Below are 18,770 nucleotides of genomic sequence, written 5' to 3' on the forward strand. Positions count from 1 at the left end.
TGTCCTTAGGAAGCACATTACAATTGGATATGTTGTTCTCCAGACATGTAAACAACACTTAGATATGAAAGAGCACCTCCATTACGTCCTTGTTGCTGGGGATAATAAACATAAAATGTTAAGATGAGCGCCAGCTGAGTTTTTAATTTCTTAAACTGAATTTGATTTCCGTTTCTTTTACTTTGAGTTTAATATAAAAAAGACAATACCTTTATACTGCTCTTGCTATTTGTATTAGTCAAAGTTAAAGGAAGAAAGAAGGAAACCAGATAAAATCTGTATATGTTTATTGCAACAAGGTGCACTTGATGTATGCAGAAAAATTCAAAAAATGCTTTTAAATTATGCAATCAGGTCAAGGTACATAGCAGTGGATATATATCAATTCAATTTTATTCATGGTCTTTCTTTGTATATGTTTTCTAATTGTTGTTTTCAAATTCACCCATCAAAATTGTACAAATGTTACTTTACTTTACAGAGCTACATTAAAAGGTGTTGTCATTTCAACACAAACAACCATCTATTTCATGTCTTTCGATCAAAGACCACACTGTAAACTATTCTTCCTTCCTTAAAAGGGTAAGCAATATAATTGAAACCCGCACCAGCAAGGTTATCAGTGTCATCCACAACAGCAGTCAGAGACAAATCAATGTGTCTGTTTGAAGTTCAAAGGTTTGCGTTCAAGCCAACCCAGTGCTTTATCAGTTGATGTGCAATAGCTTGTCGTGGTGGCACAGAGAAGGGTTGTTGGCTGTTTTTCCCAAGAGCTTCTGCAACCTGCAAACACAAGTATAAAATGAAACATTAGGAAAAAAGAAAGCACATATTGGTTGGAATTCTTTCAGTGACATCTTAAAATTTGTCTTTAGTTAGTAGAGACTGCTAATGACTACATAGCTATGCTACATAAAAGGCATCTCATTACAGTGAATAGTTAACTGCGTGGAATTGGCTTGACTATGAACAAAACAAACATGTTAGAGTAACTTTGTTTGGCAGTTAAACATAAATCAACTATGGTTATACTTTTTTTTCTGTACAGTAATGAAAATACTGATGTTTTTTTATTACTCAAGTTTACCTGCTGTCTTGTGAACCAACGGGCTTCTTCTATTTCATTCTCATCCACTTTAATTTCTGTTGATACAGCGACAGTCAGGCAGCCAATCATAAGAGAGGAAGGCATTGGCCACGGCTGACAGGAGACATATTGCACATGGCTAACTTTGACTCCACTCTCTTCATCCACCTCTCTCCTAACTGCATCCTCAATGGTCTCTCCTACAAAACAGCAAAAGACAAGATTATTAAGACAAAATGATCATAAGAACATAACATATAAAAGTTTACAAACGAGAGGAGGCCATTCAGCCCATCTTGCTCGTTTGGTTGTTAGTAGCGTATTGATCCCAGAATCTCATCAAGCAGCTTCTTGAAGGATCCCAGGGTGTCAGCTTCAACAACATTACTGGGGAGTTGGTTCCAGACCCTCACAATTCTCTGTGTAAAAAAGTGCCTCCTATTTTCTGTTCTGAATGCCCCTTTATCTAATCTCCATCAGTAACATTAGCAACGGTAATCATGAACAACAACAAGGGTCAGATTTACTAAGCTTTTGCTCCACTGCAAAATTTGGTTTAAAAAATAAATAAATAAATAAATAAAATAATTGTAATGATTCAAACCAATTAAAAAAAAATCAGTTGAAGGTGTCTGTTGTATTCACAATTACAGTTTTAAAACATTAACATGCTTCCTTTGAACTTGCATCACAATACAGTAGGGGGGAACTATGACAGTCAAAATACTTGACAAGTACAAACAAAGGTTAAAACAACATGTTTTTTTTATACCAGTGGCATTACATACATCAGAACTGCAGTTTACATGACATCGATATGTATATATTGTGTTTTCTTCAGGCACTCTCACTGTTTAATAAGTACAAATGCTTACTTTTGTAATAATTTGTATTACCTGGCTCAATGAACCCAGCAAGACAAGAAAACATCCCAGCAGGGAAGACTTTCTTTCTGCCCAAAAGGCACTGATTCCCATCAGGATGAATGACCAACATTATAACAACTGGATCTAAATAAAGTAGGAAGAAAAAAAGGTTTTTCTACAAACCGCTGAAACAAAAAGCTGTACATATGAATCTTAATAAGCGTATAACCCTTTGCTGCCCACATTAATTTTAAATTTAAAAAAACACAACAGTGGTTTTCGGAGTACAACGCGCACTCATTTGCATATTATTGAGGATGATGAAGAGGGGTGCGCGCAAAGCATCGAAGTGTGTGTCACCTAAGATTTGTTTTTCAAATTTGGCCTGTTTCCTGTGAACATGCAATAAACACAGGAGCGCATAGTTACGTGCCTTTGTATATGTTGCCAGGGCACAGCTGAGATGAAAGCAAGAGGAAATGCCACTAGAACTTTAATACTAAAATATACAGGCTTCCTGAAAAGCATGTAAGAGCTGCTGACAGTATGTAATCAAAGAGACTGTATAAGAACTAATGTAACCAATGACAAAATAAACAAATGTATTTTTGTGTGACTTTTTTTTTATGCTAATACCATATTATTTACAACTGATGTGCGTCATAGAAAATGTGGTTTACAGTATAGGTTTATTTGACATAGAACAATATTTTAACTCATATTGCTCATTATAATTGTTAAATTCGACACGCTTGTATTTTGAATTCTGCAAAGTATCAGCATAGTACCATAGAAATGTATTAGCCTTTATCAAATATAGTGATGGTATTTTACTTGGTTTCAGATGCGATAACAAAATGGACAGTATACTAAATACAAATGAAAAAAAAAATAAGTTAAACCAGATGCCGCATTTAACTTCATTTATCTGAAGCCATGCAGGGTGTTGCATTAAATTTAAATCTAGCCTTACTAATAATTTCAAATAAAACTTTTTACCAGATAAATATTTTTCAAACATATTTCGCTGAACAAAATCTAAAAATCTAAGTGCTTGAAATGCATTGGAGTGTGTTTTACACAGGTGTTTGGCTATATCTGAAACCGAAGGTGTTGCTTACCCTTAGATTTAACAGAGTGAAACCATGGCTTGTTTGAGAATACTTCTAGTAAATCTACTTGGTTACTCCAGTTTTCTTTTTTAATTGGATCAGAATTGTAATTAACTGAAACAGATCAGTGACAAAAATGTAAAGTAACTATGTCCTTTGTTAGGCTGGCTAGATATCCTGCAAATGGTTATAAAGCACTATTTGTCATGAAATGTTAAAAAATAGTTGGATACAAAAAATAAGTAGTTGGAGTTTTTTTATAGTTTCTGAAGTTTGCTCGTACCAACTCGAGGATAGGATGTATTGTGGATGCCTTGGAGACTCTTGCAATCTTCTTTCAAACAAGACCTCTTGTAACCACCCTCTCCGACTTTAGTTCCACTCCCACATAGGGCAGAAACTGTATCTGCTGTGCCAGGCAAGAACTGACCTTGCCTGTGCAACAACACCTTGAAAATATTGAAAAACAAAGATGCACACCATTAAAAGTCTAATACTATATAGCTACATATATAACTGTGACTATTTCCCTTGACAGCATTATATTTTTAGATAATACTGTTTTTAATACTGACAGTTAATATAGTTACACAATAATTTAATAAAAACAACTCCTAAATATTAAGTAACATTTTACGATAGTTCTGTAGTTTATTACATATGCATAAATCGGTCATTTGTTTCAAAATGCTTTAAAGGGGTTGTGAGATCAATACATTCTTTTTATTGACAATATGGTTAAGGAGCTTAGCATTTGTAAATTGAATTGGCTTCTGTAAAATGTGTTCCAATGAATAATGTGGGAAGTTACTGTTTAGTTAAAAAAAATGGATTGGATAGCTCAATATGCTTTAATTGTGTAATGACTGTTAATAATATATATATATATATATATATATATATATATATATATATATATATATATATTACATTGGTGAAATAGATCTAGGTAGCCATTATCAAGCATGTCTTCTGCTTTTATATTATTTATATATATATTTGTTATGTGCAGATAATATTTTAGTTGCTATATAACAATGTTTATTTGACTAGTATTTATTTATTCACTTAGGGTTCAAGTCCTAATTAAAGTGTTACTGAACAGGCAGTAGGGTTTAAAACACCACACATTACTTTATAGATTCCTGCTTTGGTGAGTGCATTCCTGCAACAAGTTACAAAATAACTGCAGTTGTTTTGATATTTGTATTAACATATCCCTGGTCGTAAATCAGTTTTGAGACATCGGTTGGGCATTGGGCCTATCCCTGTCTGTCATCCTCCAGGATCCTACCTGCTCACTCCAGTAAAGGTTCAGAAGGGCAGAACATGTTTATGAATATGCATGACAAGCCCTGGATAATCACAACATCCACTTTACAGACACCCACCTGGTTAGAGACCTGTTGTGTTGCTCAACGTGTAGGATTCTGGCTTTAGGTTTTATAACTGGTTCTTCTTCCACCCTACCTCACCAAAATAATGTATTTATTTATTCCCATTATACAGGGATTACCATGCATATTCATAAACCTCATTAGTATACCAGTCTCACAAGTAATATAGTTGATATTTTTTTGGATTTATCCTGCCACAAAACTACAGTAAATTTGATAAAAGTTATTTGACTCCTTTCCTGTTTTACAAGTAAATGGACCCCATATCATTTCCTACTGCCTGTAACACAGAATGTAATGTTTTGGCACACACACAGCAAGTGGAAGCTGGATTTTAAACTCACCTGCTTCCTCCTCAGTTAGCTGCAGAAGACCAGGCATGGGTGCTTGAATGAGGCAGCAGTCAGGATATTTGAGTTTAAATTTTGATACAGGAATGTCATCTACATTTAAGGCAAACCAAGCGATCAGCCCATCTTCACCATTTAGCACACTTTCTTTCAAAGAACCTACATTTGTTTTTTGCATCTCAATCCCAAGGAAAATCAAAATGGCTTCAGGTTTACCCAAAAGTTCTTCTACAGCCTCTCTTCCGAACCTACAAAGCCGAACATCTGGTTTACTGGACTGATCCTTGTCTCGGGATGAAGTAACTAATGGGCTTAGACTAGAGAAGAGAATGTACACTGTGGTTGAGTGAAGCTGCTTGGCTTTTAGCCACTCAGAGTGTGTCCTCTTCTCACTCATTCTGTTTAGGAAGGTTCTACAGAAATAGTTTTCATGCTCCTCAGCAGCACCGGGAAGAAACACAGGTCTGTCTCCAATTTTATTGGTCAGTAAAGTAGCAATATGTTTATGCCCCCAAAATTTTGCAATATCAAGTGCAGTTTGACCAGATTTATTTACAGAAGATCTGTCACACCTGGAAAACAAAAATTAACAAAACAAAGAAATAACATCTGTGTTAAAACTTATTGAGATTACCTTTTTTTTGCAAGTATGACAAGGTCAAGTAGTCTTGATTTGGTTAAGTCTGAAGAACCATTCTTATTTCATTCAATATTGTGAATACATGTTTATGAGAACAAGCTTACTGCTTTTTATGTACTGAAAGACTGCATTATTGTATACAACATATACATAATTTCAATATACAACATTTTAAATCAATGTGGGAAAAAATTAAGTTAATAAGATTTTGCTTTACTTATTTTTAAGCCATTGTTATGCAAATATGAGTCCTTAAGACTGGGTGTCTCAGCACATCACCATTTTAAAACACACTTCAGGGCTTACCGGGCTTATGAGATGTACATACCTCTTGAATGGTTTAAGTAATTTGTTGTGCGTTACTATTTATTTATCACTAATTTTGTGGTACAGTGTCAGCAGGCCTCACCCCTTTTCCAACAGATTCTTCACAACATCAAAATGTCCATTCCGAGCACCAAGCATCAATGCAGTCCAGCCTCTCTCATCAGATTCATTAATTAGGATATCGGAATGAGAAGTCATTGAAGATACTCTGACCACATCTCCCTTAGCAGCTGAATCGAGAAACTGAGCAACCATTTCCTCCTTCGGATTCTTTTGAACGAAAGCCATTTTCAGCCTGTAAACGTACAACACACCTGATCAAAAATGTATGGAGGAGCAGGAGCAGGAGCACAGATTAGCAAAAGGAGGTGTTACATCTGAATTTAAATAACACATTACCATAATGCAAACATACAGTGGTTGGATAAAATAATAATAAAAAAATACAGATTTTTGTATAAATATTTAACATTGCTGATTAGTTTGTTACAAACCTCATCCCTGAAATTTATTCTGTAATATATGAATTTTGCACTTCAATGTTTGTGGTACCTCAAGCTTTATGGTAGCTCCAGAAAGCAACACACAAAATGCATGTTAAATAAAAAGCGTAGCTTATTTATAAAAAAATAAAAACACACTGGACTCCTAGCATGTCTTATACTGCAATTACTGTACAATAATTCGACCAAAGAAGACTGACATTAAACGCGAATAAAGCAGGGCTGTACACTTTCAGCAGTGGAATGGTTAACAATAAAACAAACATGACATAAACGAGAAAGAAAAAAAAAAAATCCGCCATGGTTTTTGACCAACTCAACTTTTGTTTTAATATAGTCAGTTGCTACCATATTTAACGTAGTAAATTGCTGATTGTACTGCATACTTTTTTTCTAATTGATTTACGTTTTTTAATATTTTAATGCTCCGTTGGAACTACATTTTAAAATAACGTGCACATGACATAACAGAGCCAAAACACTGTACTGACTAGCAGGTAGCACATTGAACAAGGTAGCAGCACTGACATGACAGGTCAGATCGAAACCAGATTTTAATTTAGCTGTCCAAATCTTAAACATAAGGCGTAAGTGACGTAATTAACAGGTTATTCTCATATCATATTCTTCAGTATAGCATACATGTCACTAACACAGCTACAACATACAGTAATCTATTTACTGCTGCTGTTTATTATTAAATGCCAAAACAGCTACCTACCGTCTCTTTTTCTCAGACGACAAATTCCAGCACCGAACCGCAAGGACAATTGGGAATTGTAGTCTCTTTAACACATGCGACCTCTAGTGTTCATTTTGACGGGTAGTGGTACAGTGTTGGATTTTTATGACATTGCTGCAACTACAGCGCGTTTTATGGCAGACCTTCAGCATGAAGATTAATATAATAAACACCACAGTGTATCTCGGGGGTGGGAAGGTGTTACTTACTCTAAACTGTTTAACCTGATCACTTACACACTCCACTTTAGGAAACAGCACTGTGTTGCTGTGAAGACAGACTGGTGGTTTGTTCAGTGTTCATCAGTTGCTTATGGTTTACTCACAGTTTACTGTCATCAGCGCGTGGCAGGGCAGCTGGCACTGGCCGTGCCGCTTTATAGAGAAACTTCGCAGATGTGGCTTGAGAGAATGAAGCCTTATGGTCACTCAGTAAACAATAACTGACACAGTGTGAGGGAGAGACACTCGCATACACTGACTCACACACAGAGAGACTCACTGACACTGACACATTATAGACTCTATTGTGTCAATATTTTTCTTTTTGTATCTTGACTTTTTTTGTGACTTCGTAGACCTACCCGCGATGCATTAAAGTCATTTCACTCCTGTACTCAGTTTCATCCCTGCTGCGGTAGTATAGTGTTTGTTTCAAACTACAGTACTTTCATATCCAAATGTAATAATAATAATAATAATAATAATAATAATAATAATAATAATAATAATAATAATAATAATAATAGTCTATATTAAATAACAATGGCAATAAATACATTTTGTTGTGGTGTAGTGCATAGACAACTGAAATATGCCGAAAAGTATTTACTTGCATAGCCTAGTATGAAGCTTATGTTGTAACAATGCATTTGTACTGGGGGCTAGGTTTTGAGAGGCACGTGTGTTTTTTTTTTTTTTTTTTTATGTAAACGTTTTCATACTAACTTTTGTACTTGATAACATTCATTTAAAAATCAAATTGATGCCTATGATTAATAGGTTCTGTGACTAAGTTTAAGATACGTTTCGCTAAATCGAGTTATTAATCAAATGGATTAATCTTGATTTATTAAAATGTTTGGCTATATATACTGTTGCTTCATTGATTGATTCCCAACTAACAATTTTAAGTTCCCAGAACGATAGGTTGCGGATGCAACCCCGGTTCCCTGAAAGGGAAAATAACCATCAAATAAGTGATATTGCCGTCAGGCAGTAGGTATTCGTTTGTTTTAAGTTACAGGAACGTTAGGAAAGAACGTTCCCAGAATGTTTTTCATGAAAGTTTTCCAGACGTTATTGGAACGTTAGTTGTAGGTTGTGGTAAAGTTAGGTGAAAACGTTCCCGTGCTTAGAACGTTATTTTGATTAGAATTACTTAATATTCATACATTTTGAAAACATTATATTATCAGATATTACACAAATAATGTGGACCCACTTATCACATGAAATTAAGAATATGAATTACCGTTTTGCATTTTAAATTTAGACAAATGTGTAATTAATCACCACCATACAAGTAAAGAATATTTGTTATTATTATTATTGCAACCATTAAAACCTGTCCTTGATCCTTTCCTTTCCTCTTCTCTCTTGGGGGAGACGCAGGGGTTTGAACAGGGTTACAATGAGTCTTTGGAGCATATCTGATAGAGGCAGGATCGCCAGGTGCATCTTTGGGCCAACCTACTGAAAGTACTTTTATTTTTATTTGACCTCCCTGCAGTTACTGGGCACACAGAAATACTAGAAAGCGCTGGAGCAGCATCTTATCAATACCAAAAAAAAGACTTTCCGTGCACTTTATTGCGTCATCAGATGTTACTTTAATAACTTCACAACTTAGCAACAACATTCAAAATAATGTCTACGAAAACAAATGAATTATAGTTTGTTGTTTATTTTTTGCAGGCTAGGGCTAGTTAACTTAAAGTGGAAAAATAACGAGCATAAAAGGTTGTATAGTTATGTATTTTTTTATTTATAATAATTCTACAGTCTATTTATAATTCTATAAGGAACTTGAGTTGATGAAATCTTCATTCTCTGCATCCTCTTGGTGCTCCATCTGAAAACATACAAAAAGCTTGTTTTAAGCGTTCAAAGAGGCAAGCAAATATGATCGCATTGCCCCGACCTATGGGCGGGCCACGGGGCCCCCAGTTTCAGGGTCTTAGTTGATATAAAACAAAATTAAAAATAAAAACAAATCATGAATCAAATCAAATTCAAGCACAAAAATAATAAGTAAAAAAAATGTCTAGGCAAGTATACGAATAGGCGGGTGCTTGGAAACAGTAATGGGAACGCGACACACACAGCCAGGGAGAGAACGACAGAATGCGGTTAGAGAACAGGGGAAAAGCACCACAGTGACTCTCCCCCTGTCTGACAAAACGATGGCAATCATATTTCCATATTGACAGAAAAGTACAAATTCAGAGTAAATATAAATGAATAAAATGAATTAATAAAAACACCAGCGTTTAAAACACGTGTTGTATAATTTGATTACATAAATACTTATACTTATATATTTTTAATTTCTACACATTTTTTTCCATAGAAGACACATTAACTTTCAAAACGATTGTTTCATCTACTTTTTCTTTTACGTACTTTTAATCTTATACTTTGCTCTACATTACATTTAAAAAAATATTTAGGTGAAGCTTACCTTAAAATTGTTGGATGTAGCTGGCTAAATAAAGAAATAAAATAAACCTAACAACTATATAACTAACAAACTACTGTCTTGTTAGAATATGTTTAGTTGAAGAAAGAAATACGTTTTTGACCGACTCATTTTTTGCTGCTGCTTGGTGGGTTTACTTCACAGTAGTGATGTGCAGTTAGATTGTTACTGACTCGGGATTAATTTGATTCAGTTCAAATCGCTTCAAAAGATTCCTGCGTTTCATTCACTGATTCACTGACGCAAAACTAATAAGGTCGGCTGAATCACTTGGTTATTTGAACTGAAAAATGTCCAGAAATGATCACTGATTGACTGGGTAGTTGTGAAAACTTTCTTGTTTTGAAGTGATCTCACTCAGTGCGATTTACGGCTGGGTTGATGGCATTTACCCGTCCAGTAATTTCTTGCCAGGCTTTATTTTTGTCCAAATTTTTTAATGACACCCCTAACCTCCCCAATATTATTTATTTTTTAATAATTACTTCTACAATTGCCCATTTTTCTTCTTCGCTAAAATTAATTTTCTTCACTTTGCCGTCGCCAGACATTTTTTTTTCAAACAGACTCGAAAATATAAAACCGGTCTTCGTTGCTTAGCAACAGTAGCTGAAGCCCAGTCTTACGTGACCTGCTAAATTTTGCTTTGTGCAACAGACTTATCTCAAGGTTTTACGTTAGACCAATTTCGCTGGACTTGAACTAAGTCTTAGACTTAAGTTAAGACTTTTTTGTGCAACCGGCCCCTGGATCCGAGGCTTGGACTGAGTGAAGGAGAACAGAGCTGAAGAGCTGAAGAGAAAGCAGATTTGTAGAAGCGTGAGCTGTGACTGACAGCAGCTTGGTAAAAGCTATTATTAAGGCTAAAACAAATAAAAAAGTTTAGCCTTGAAACCTTGTCTTACATCCTTCTTGACACTGCTGCTGCTATATATATATATATATATATATATATATATATATATATATATATATATATATATATATATATATAGCAGCTGCTATAATGCTAATAAATAAATAATAATACAAAGTACAATATTACACATTTGCACAAAATCTATAAGTGATGATTAATTGGGCTCCAGTCACGGTAAAAAAGGGTGTTTATGGTGTTGGGTAGAGAGTTAATGTTAGAGGTGAATGTGAGATGAGTTTAGTGTGGGTTAGTTTATTGTTAGTTGGTGTTGGTGTTAAGGAGAGTTTTGAGTGCTGTGTTTCATTGAAAGTGGTGGCTCAGCCTTAAACCACAGGGTATTGAAAGTGTGTGTCTTGTGTTGTTTTGTTTGTTTGTTTTATTATTTAATATTAAACGTGCACATTGCCGCTTAAACTTGCAGCTTCTGTCTCTGGGTCTCCTTCCTGGTAGTAACAGCCTTGCCGGTAACACTATCCACAATATCACAGATATCCACAATATCACAGCTATCCACAATATGACAGAAGTCTACCGGAAGCCAACACAGTAGTACAGTATTTCATGTTAGATTTTGAAATGCCACATTTTTCAATTTTTATCAGTTTTTCATTAAGTGTATGGAAAACTACAAAGTGGTATGTAATTCAGCTGCTTTCATTCGACTTTATGAAGCAGCATTAGTTAATTCTATAGGGTGATGCAAAACATTTGGCCATAGCTGTACACACACCATATATAACATCTAATATATTTGGTTTTAGTATTGTAATGTATAAAGGGTTAATTTTATCTTTCTATTTGTTTTAAGTATGCACCTGTAAATAGTATGTTCATTCATTTCTAGCCTATTTTAACGTACTGGTAGCCATTTAGTTTTATATATCCTATTTTAACAAGACTTATTAACAGTGGGAGACAGGGTAGGTTATAGTATAATAGTGGATTATAGTTAGGGCTTCTGGTTTTCGGTTTCTATTCATTACATTTTTCGGTGCTTATTTTGAGCTATTTTCACTTTTTATATACTATATGAAAATACTGTTTTCGGTTGCTTTCGTTTTTTTCTGTCAAAGTATGTATAGTAACTCTACAGTACTTACACACACTTCAATTGTAGATTCTTTCCTTTGCTGTCTTCCACAACTAAATTCTTCTGGTCACGGGCACATTCTTCTGGGGTTTTTGTGTGTTCAGGCATTTTTTTACATTTCGCCACAATTTGCAATTCTGTTTTAAATCCAACGAGCGTGTAAATACTCCCTATCGAACTGGAATATAGATTTAAATCTCGAGAGCAAGAACAATCCTCCATTTGTAATCTTGTTATAAATCTTGCGAGCATCTTACAAACCTCCAATAGAAATGTAGGAATTTGCTGCAGGGGTGGGTTTAGATATTCAGAACGAATCAATGTGAGATACAAATTAGGAAGGAGGGACATTGCCCAACTGCATGGCAAAAAGTTTTTTTCCAGGTCATTTATTTATTTTTTAAAAGGGAAAGGGGTCAAATCAACATGTATTGAGCAACCATTTCCAGTGTTCAGAAAAGTAACAGGAAAAGATATTCCCATATTGCTCTTCAAACTTGTTTTTAAAGTAACCTTAAATTCAACTCTAGATTTCTGAGTTGGAAACAAACAGGGTCATGAAGGATTCTTGCCCCTGATTTTCAGACCTGATCTAATGATGTTATGCTAGACTGGATTGATCTCATTTTGCTGGGTGTTTTTGCCTCATTCTTTTGTTGTGCTGTAAAGGTGTAAATGAAATATTGACTTGGACGTTGTCAGAAATGGACTGATCCTCACCAGTGTTTATATTTTGTGAAATGGCTGAGTCTGTGATGTGAGCTGACTGCTCTGCTGTCCTTACACAAGAACAAAGGGACAGCTGCATTAAAAAAAAAAAAAAAAACTTCAAAAGGGCGGTGTGCCATAGGTCAGACCCATACACTCCAAAGCAATTCTGTTGTGTAATTCTTACCAGACTGTCCTCTGCTGGAAAAAGGGCAAAGCAATAAAGCAATGTGAGATTGGGAGACTACAGATTGATTTAGAAAGGCCTTGCAATGTGCGACTGTAAACGCTAGTACTTTGTTAGTTGAATAGAACTATATCTTAAATCAGAGTAACACAGGAAATCTTTGATGAAGCTAACTTAAATTATTATTTTTTTTAATTAATTTGTTTAAGTGTAGCCATTTACCTTTCTGGATTAATATGCTATAGCCGGTAAAATAAACTATAAATACCAGTATACAATCAAAATGACCACTTTTAAACTTCTAACCATTTTAAGGAAAGCTAACCGATCTAGGCTCAATATACTGTTCAGTCAATTATTTGACATGCACCTAATCTAATTCCAAACATGTTCCCTGTACATTTTACACTTTTTAACAAGGTATTTATTTTTTTTACTAAAAAGTTACTTTAAACACTGGTCTCCTATCTACAGTCTTTGTTATCTTTACACAGAGGGCTGTAATACCACAGATAGGACAAAGTCAATAAAGACTTTTCATAGGTATATGTTCCTGAGTTCAGTACTATAGTGCTTTTATCTTTCTTGACAGAAATCTCCACAAGGGGGCAAAACTATGCTGTAAAATGAAAACTATTGGACAGGCATCAAGCAAGATTAGTGGACCACAATGATTTATTTTCAAAAATCATTTTTTTTAATAACAAACACGGTTGTAGGCACCTGTGTTTTCATAGCACCAGAGGTCTGTATTATCAATTTTGATTTTGTATTGTTAGTTTGGGTGATTATAAAGGCTAAAATCCAGGGGTCACTATCTGACTCACAAAAACACATATTTTAAGCAATGTGCAGTAAGAAAAATAAATAATAAAAATCTGTCCATATAAAATCTATGCACTGTACCTTAAAATAATGATACCAGTAATGGATTTTACATCTTTCCTGTCAATAACCAATCAGCTGGTTCCCTATAATGACTGACATACTTTCAGCCAGTAACATTCTTTCATTCAGAAAACACTGCTGGGGTGAAATGAACAAGAAAGTACTGTACATGTAAAGCAGTAACAGACTTCCTGGCTAGGACAGGCAGGCAAAGTGAGAACTTGTTTAACCTAATGTGTAATGTGTAATGTGGATATACAAGTATGGTTATGTAGCTAAGATATATGTACGTATGTATATTTATTTTATTTTATTTGAAATTTTATCTATAAATTACAATAATTATATATTTGTAAGGTACAACGGCCCGAGATACTGACATTATTATCTTGTATATTGGTGAATATTGTTTAAAAAGAAAGAAAAAAAAAACTAGTGTGATGTCAAATGGCTTGTTTTAAAATGAAAATATATGTTTCTACTACACTTTTGAGCTACGTTGTTACACGGCTAACTTTCACAACAGGACTACACTTACCAGAATGCATTGGGGTGTGAGTTGAACTGTCCTAGTGTACATGGAGTCATATAGTAATCCTAAACTGTGCCCTATGTAAAACTCCTTCATGAAAGCTGCAGAACACTATATAACTAAATTGCATAATCCTTCATATAATAAGTTTGAAAACCAACATAACATGCATATAAATATATTAATATGTAACTTTGTTGTTGTAGCAATCAATAATTATAAAATGTATGCAATCTCTGGAATTACAGTAAAGTACAGCCACAAAATGCATTTGAAACTGAATGACCCTACTTTGGGATTGACAACATGTTCTGAACACATATACCGTATGTACATTCATATGGAGACCCTCTGTATGGTTAGCCCCGGGATGTGCAAGACCAAACTGTAAAGTAATCCAGACTGAGAGCCCTATTCACAAAACTGCAAGAAGTGTTTAAGGAATGCACTTTTGAAGAGGGTTCATACACATTATTGTGGTTTTGCCCTTTATCCTTGATGAAGTGGTAGTATTTATGTGTGCATTTTACCCGACAAGAGGCATTACAGTATATGTAGACGAGTGTATCAGTACTTTAAAATAAATCATTGATTTTACTTGCTATTTTTATTGCAAGATTAGGTGCAATTACATAACATTTTAAGAAAAATAATTATCTGATATTTTTTGCAACTTCAAAATATATGAAATAGGATCATCTAGTTTTTGTTTTTTTTTTTTTAAATAGAAAATTCAAGGGAGCCAGTTTCAGAATGTTCCGAATATTTCACAAGCTGGTAACCTCACCCCCTGTCCATACAGAAATTAATTCAACCCCTGAACTTATATTCATATTGAGATAATGAGTGTGAGCGACAGGTAGAACAAGAGCGGAGCTTCTGTTTTTTTCTGAATCCGGATAGATGACTATACAATGTCCTGTCACGTTTTTTATAATATACAACGTCACTCTAATCTTTAACACTTTAATTCTCTGTATTTCAAAATACACATATAACGGAGTAGAGAAAGGAATAACAGTTCAATATCAATGTGAATTATGTAGTTAACAGCTTACAGTAAATATAAGGATACATTTTTAAAATGTTTTTTCAGTGATATGGCTTTAGTAATTAAGAGACATCTGTCTACATGAGGCACAGGTGTCGTTGTCCATCCATCAACAGTCCAAAGGACATTTGACCATTGTTCCATAGTCCAATTTTTGTGTTCTTGTGCATGTTTTAGCTTTTTAGTCTTGTTCCCCTTTCTTAACAGATGTATTCTTACTGCAACACATCCTTTAATTCCTGATTTCAAGAGTGACCTTCTTACTGTTATTTTGATGGACAACGACATCTGTACCTTCTGCCAGTTCTGTTGTCAATTCAACGCTTGTCTTCTTTGTATTCCTTAAGGATATTATCTTCAAGTATTGCTCATCTTTGTTAGACAGCTTTTTGGGTCTTCCAGTCCTGGATTTGTCAATTACAGGTGATGTTTCTCTGTATTTGTTGATTATGCTTCGGGTACCACACCTTGAAAATCAAGTGATGCGAGCTATTTCACTCAATGTTTTCCTTCTTTATGCAAGTCAAGGTTGTTATAACAGTAGAAAACACTAGTGGAGGCTCATAATTCATAACACTAGTGGATGCTCATAATTCATCAGAGTGGAAAAATGCAACCCTGTGGTTTTGACTGGCTTTACACATGGCTCTGTATAGCAAGTATTATTATTTAAGCAAATAATAGAGCTGTTTTTCACCATTGAACTGTTATTGGATTGTTATTGCTGAGCACTGCATCACCTCTACACCTGCGCACTGCAAACCACATTGCCACAGTTTTAAAAGTATTGTTTTATTTATTTATTTTTTTTCAAAAAAAGCCTTATAAAAATTAGGAAACCAGATCCCTTTTTGCACATGTACTGTATATACTGTACATCTCAAAGATACCAGAAGACCTGTAGGCTTGCATGGAAGTAGAAGCAACTAGTGATACATGTAATTGATGTGAACCCCCCAAGAGAACATTTCTTAGACTTGAGAATGTAGCACATAGCTCTACACAGCTGTCATTGCTTTTGAAAATAATGTTCACACTGCAAATCCATCATTACATCTTAAGAAACATAATGTATAAAAAAGGAACCTGTTTTTGTGGAAGTATTAGAATGTAACACTGGTGTAGGTACTGAGGTGACATAGCCTACATTTTGGTGAGGTAAAACAGAAACATGCATTTCCTGTCAAGCGATTTTTTCTTTCATGCAGTCAGTTTCACCGGGCAGAGTTTGCACATTTGTTCCCTAGTCCTTTTCTCCCCAAACTGATATTCACAAATGTATTTTTTAAAGTCTAGTGTGATGGCACAAAGCTCAGTAAAGCTCACTGTCCCTAAAGTAAAAGTTATAACAAAATAAATAAAAGTCCTGCAATACAATTTTGACTTCTGAAATAACTGTAAAGAAAACAAATGGCAAGCAATTTCAAGCAAGAAAACTAATCATTTTAGTACCTTCCCTCAGAGAAGCAAGGTACTTGAGTAACATTATGATTGAATATATTACATTTATAAAGCAGTTGTTTCTGACAAGTACCCTTTCTGCTCTATTATATCACATTTTCTTTAGGCAATGGGAATTCAAATGGCAGTCTTGGATAGTCATTTTTTTACTTGTTAGATTCCCCGGCAAAATGACAAAGCTTTTATTTTCTGATTTACATTATACTACAGTATGTGGAATAACAACAATCTTTAAAGTTTGATTATATTCCCAGCAGGGGACTTAAACTGATCAGAAAGTGCAGTGTGCGGATCCTGATTGCACCAGCTAGTGTGTATGTAAGAACTTAAGAAAGTTTACAAACGAGAGGAGGCCATTCGGCCCATCTTGCTCGTTTGGCCGTTAGTAGCTTATTGCTCCCAGAATGTCATCAATCAGCTTCTTGAAGGATCCCAGGGTGTCAGCTTCAACAACATTATTGGGGAATTGGTTCCAGGCTCCAACAATTCTCTGTGTAAAAAAGTGCCTCCTATTTTCTGTTCTGAATGCCCCTTTATCTAATCTCCATCTGTGACCCCTGGTCCTTGTTTCTTTTTTCAGGTCGAAAAAGTCCCTTGGGTCGACATTGTCAGTACTTTTTAGAATTTTGAATGCTTGAATCAGATCGCCGCGTAGTCTTCTTTGTTCAAGACTGAACAGATTCAATTCTTTTAGCCTGTCTGCATATGACATGGCTTTTAAACCTGGAATAATTCTGGTCGCTCTTCTTTGCACTCTTTCAAGAGCAGCAATATCCTTTTTGTAGGAAGGTGACCAGAACTGAACACAATATTCTAGATGAGGTCATACTAACGCACTGTAAAGTTTTAACAATACTTCCCTTGATTTGAATTAAACACTTTTCACTATGTATCTGAGCATTTTGTTGGCCTTTTTTATAGCTTCCCCACATTGCCTAGATGAAGACATTTCTGAGTCAACATAAACTCCTAGGTCTTTTTGTGTGTGTGTGTTTGTTTGTGTGTGTTGGTAGGGTGGGGACAAAACTAGTGATATCCCATTCAGTACGCACTCCTCCTAAACAAGGAACAGGCATGGATACAACTGCTTTGTTCTTAAATCTCCCACCAGGTTTTGCTAAGCAACATGTACTTTAAGTAAAGTGTCTTGCTACTGGGCAAGGTAATACAATGGGGTGAAATTTGCCATAAATATAAAATCTGTAAGATTCAAGGGCTCTATAAGACTATATCATCTAACACTAAGCCCTAACCATTTTAGCAAAGCGTAAGATATATCAATTATATAAGTGTATCAATTAAAAATCTTTACTGGGAAATACATAAAAAAAAGAAAAAAAAAAACAACACAACTATCAGACACTTACCAGGGCCTAAGGGGCCTAATTTTCTGTTTTTGACACCCATGCTGAGGGGTATGAAAAATGGACTGAGTTCAGTTGGTTAATGGGTTGAAAGCTTGGGTTCAAATTATATTATTAGACTCATAATGAGAACTCTTTGCAATGTATTTGATCTCAACAGGTTGTCAGTCAAAACCTGATCAAATATCTTATATTAATAAAAGCACAATCGGAAGCACTCAGCTTTCAAAATTGTTCAATGGAGTGATCCTTGTGATTATTTCAATTGTTCTCAGTTATGGAAATCAAATTGTTGTGAAGTCCAAAGAGACGATTTGTATTAATATTTGATTATTCACCTTGCACTCAATACTCAATCACATGGCATGCAATATAATTAAGCAAACAAGTATTTCAGCATTTACATTTGATGAAAAAATGTCATTTACATAATGACTTGAAGAATTACATTAGCCTATGAGCTTGCCATACTACAGAGCAGGGCTGTGTTCTTGGGTTGAGACCACTTATTCTCAACATACAATGACATTGAGACACCATGTGATGATATTAGTTAGATGTGTTTTTTCTGTTAGGCCATAGAAGTAAACACAGCAACACCTGAAGTGCCCTAAAAATATATTTAGCTAAAATAGAAACGATTTTGCGTTTAGGGCCCTTCTGTATTTGAAAGATAAGATCCTTAAAAAAAGGGATAGGCAAATCACTTTACAGCAGAAATATTTACTTTGTTCAAAGTTTTGTGTATTTATAAGGCATTTGTAACAAGTTACTACTGCTTGTAACTTGCTAAATAAGGTGTTTTGTTTTCTAATCTTAATTTCATCAATCAAACTACCCAGTTTG

General features: G+C 34.8%; 1 pseudogene; it reads right to left on the reverse strand.

The window, feature by feature from the left end:
* Positions 1-270: 270 nt before the first annotated feature.
* LOC131698803 (NAD-capped RNA hydrolase NUDT12-like) lies at positions 271-6,894 on the reverse strand (annotated as a pseudogene).
* Positions 6,895-18,770: the final 11,876 nt, after the last annotated feature.

This window comes from Acipenser ruthenus, chromosome 2 (assembly GCF_902713425.1).
Source record: "Acipenser ruthenus chromosome 2, fAciRut3.2 maternal haplotype, whole genome shotgun sequence".
Taxonomy (NCBI): Eukaryota; Metazoa; Chordata; class Actinopteri; order Acipenseriformes; family Acipenseridae; genus Acipenser; species Acipenser ruthenus.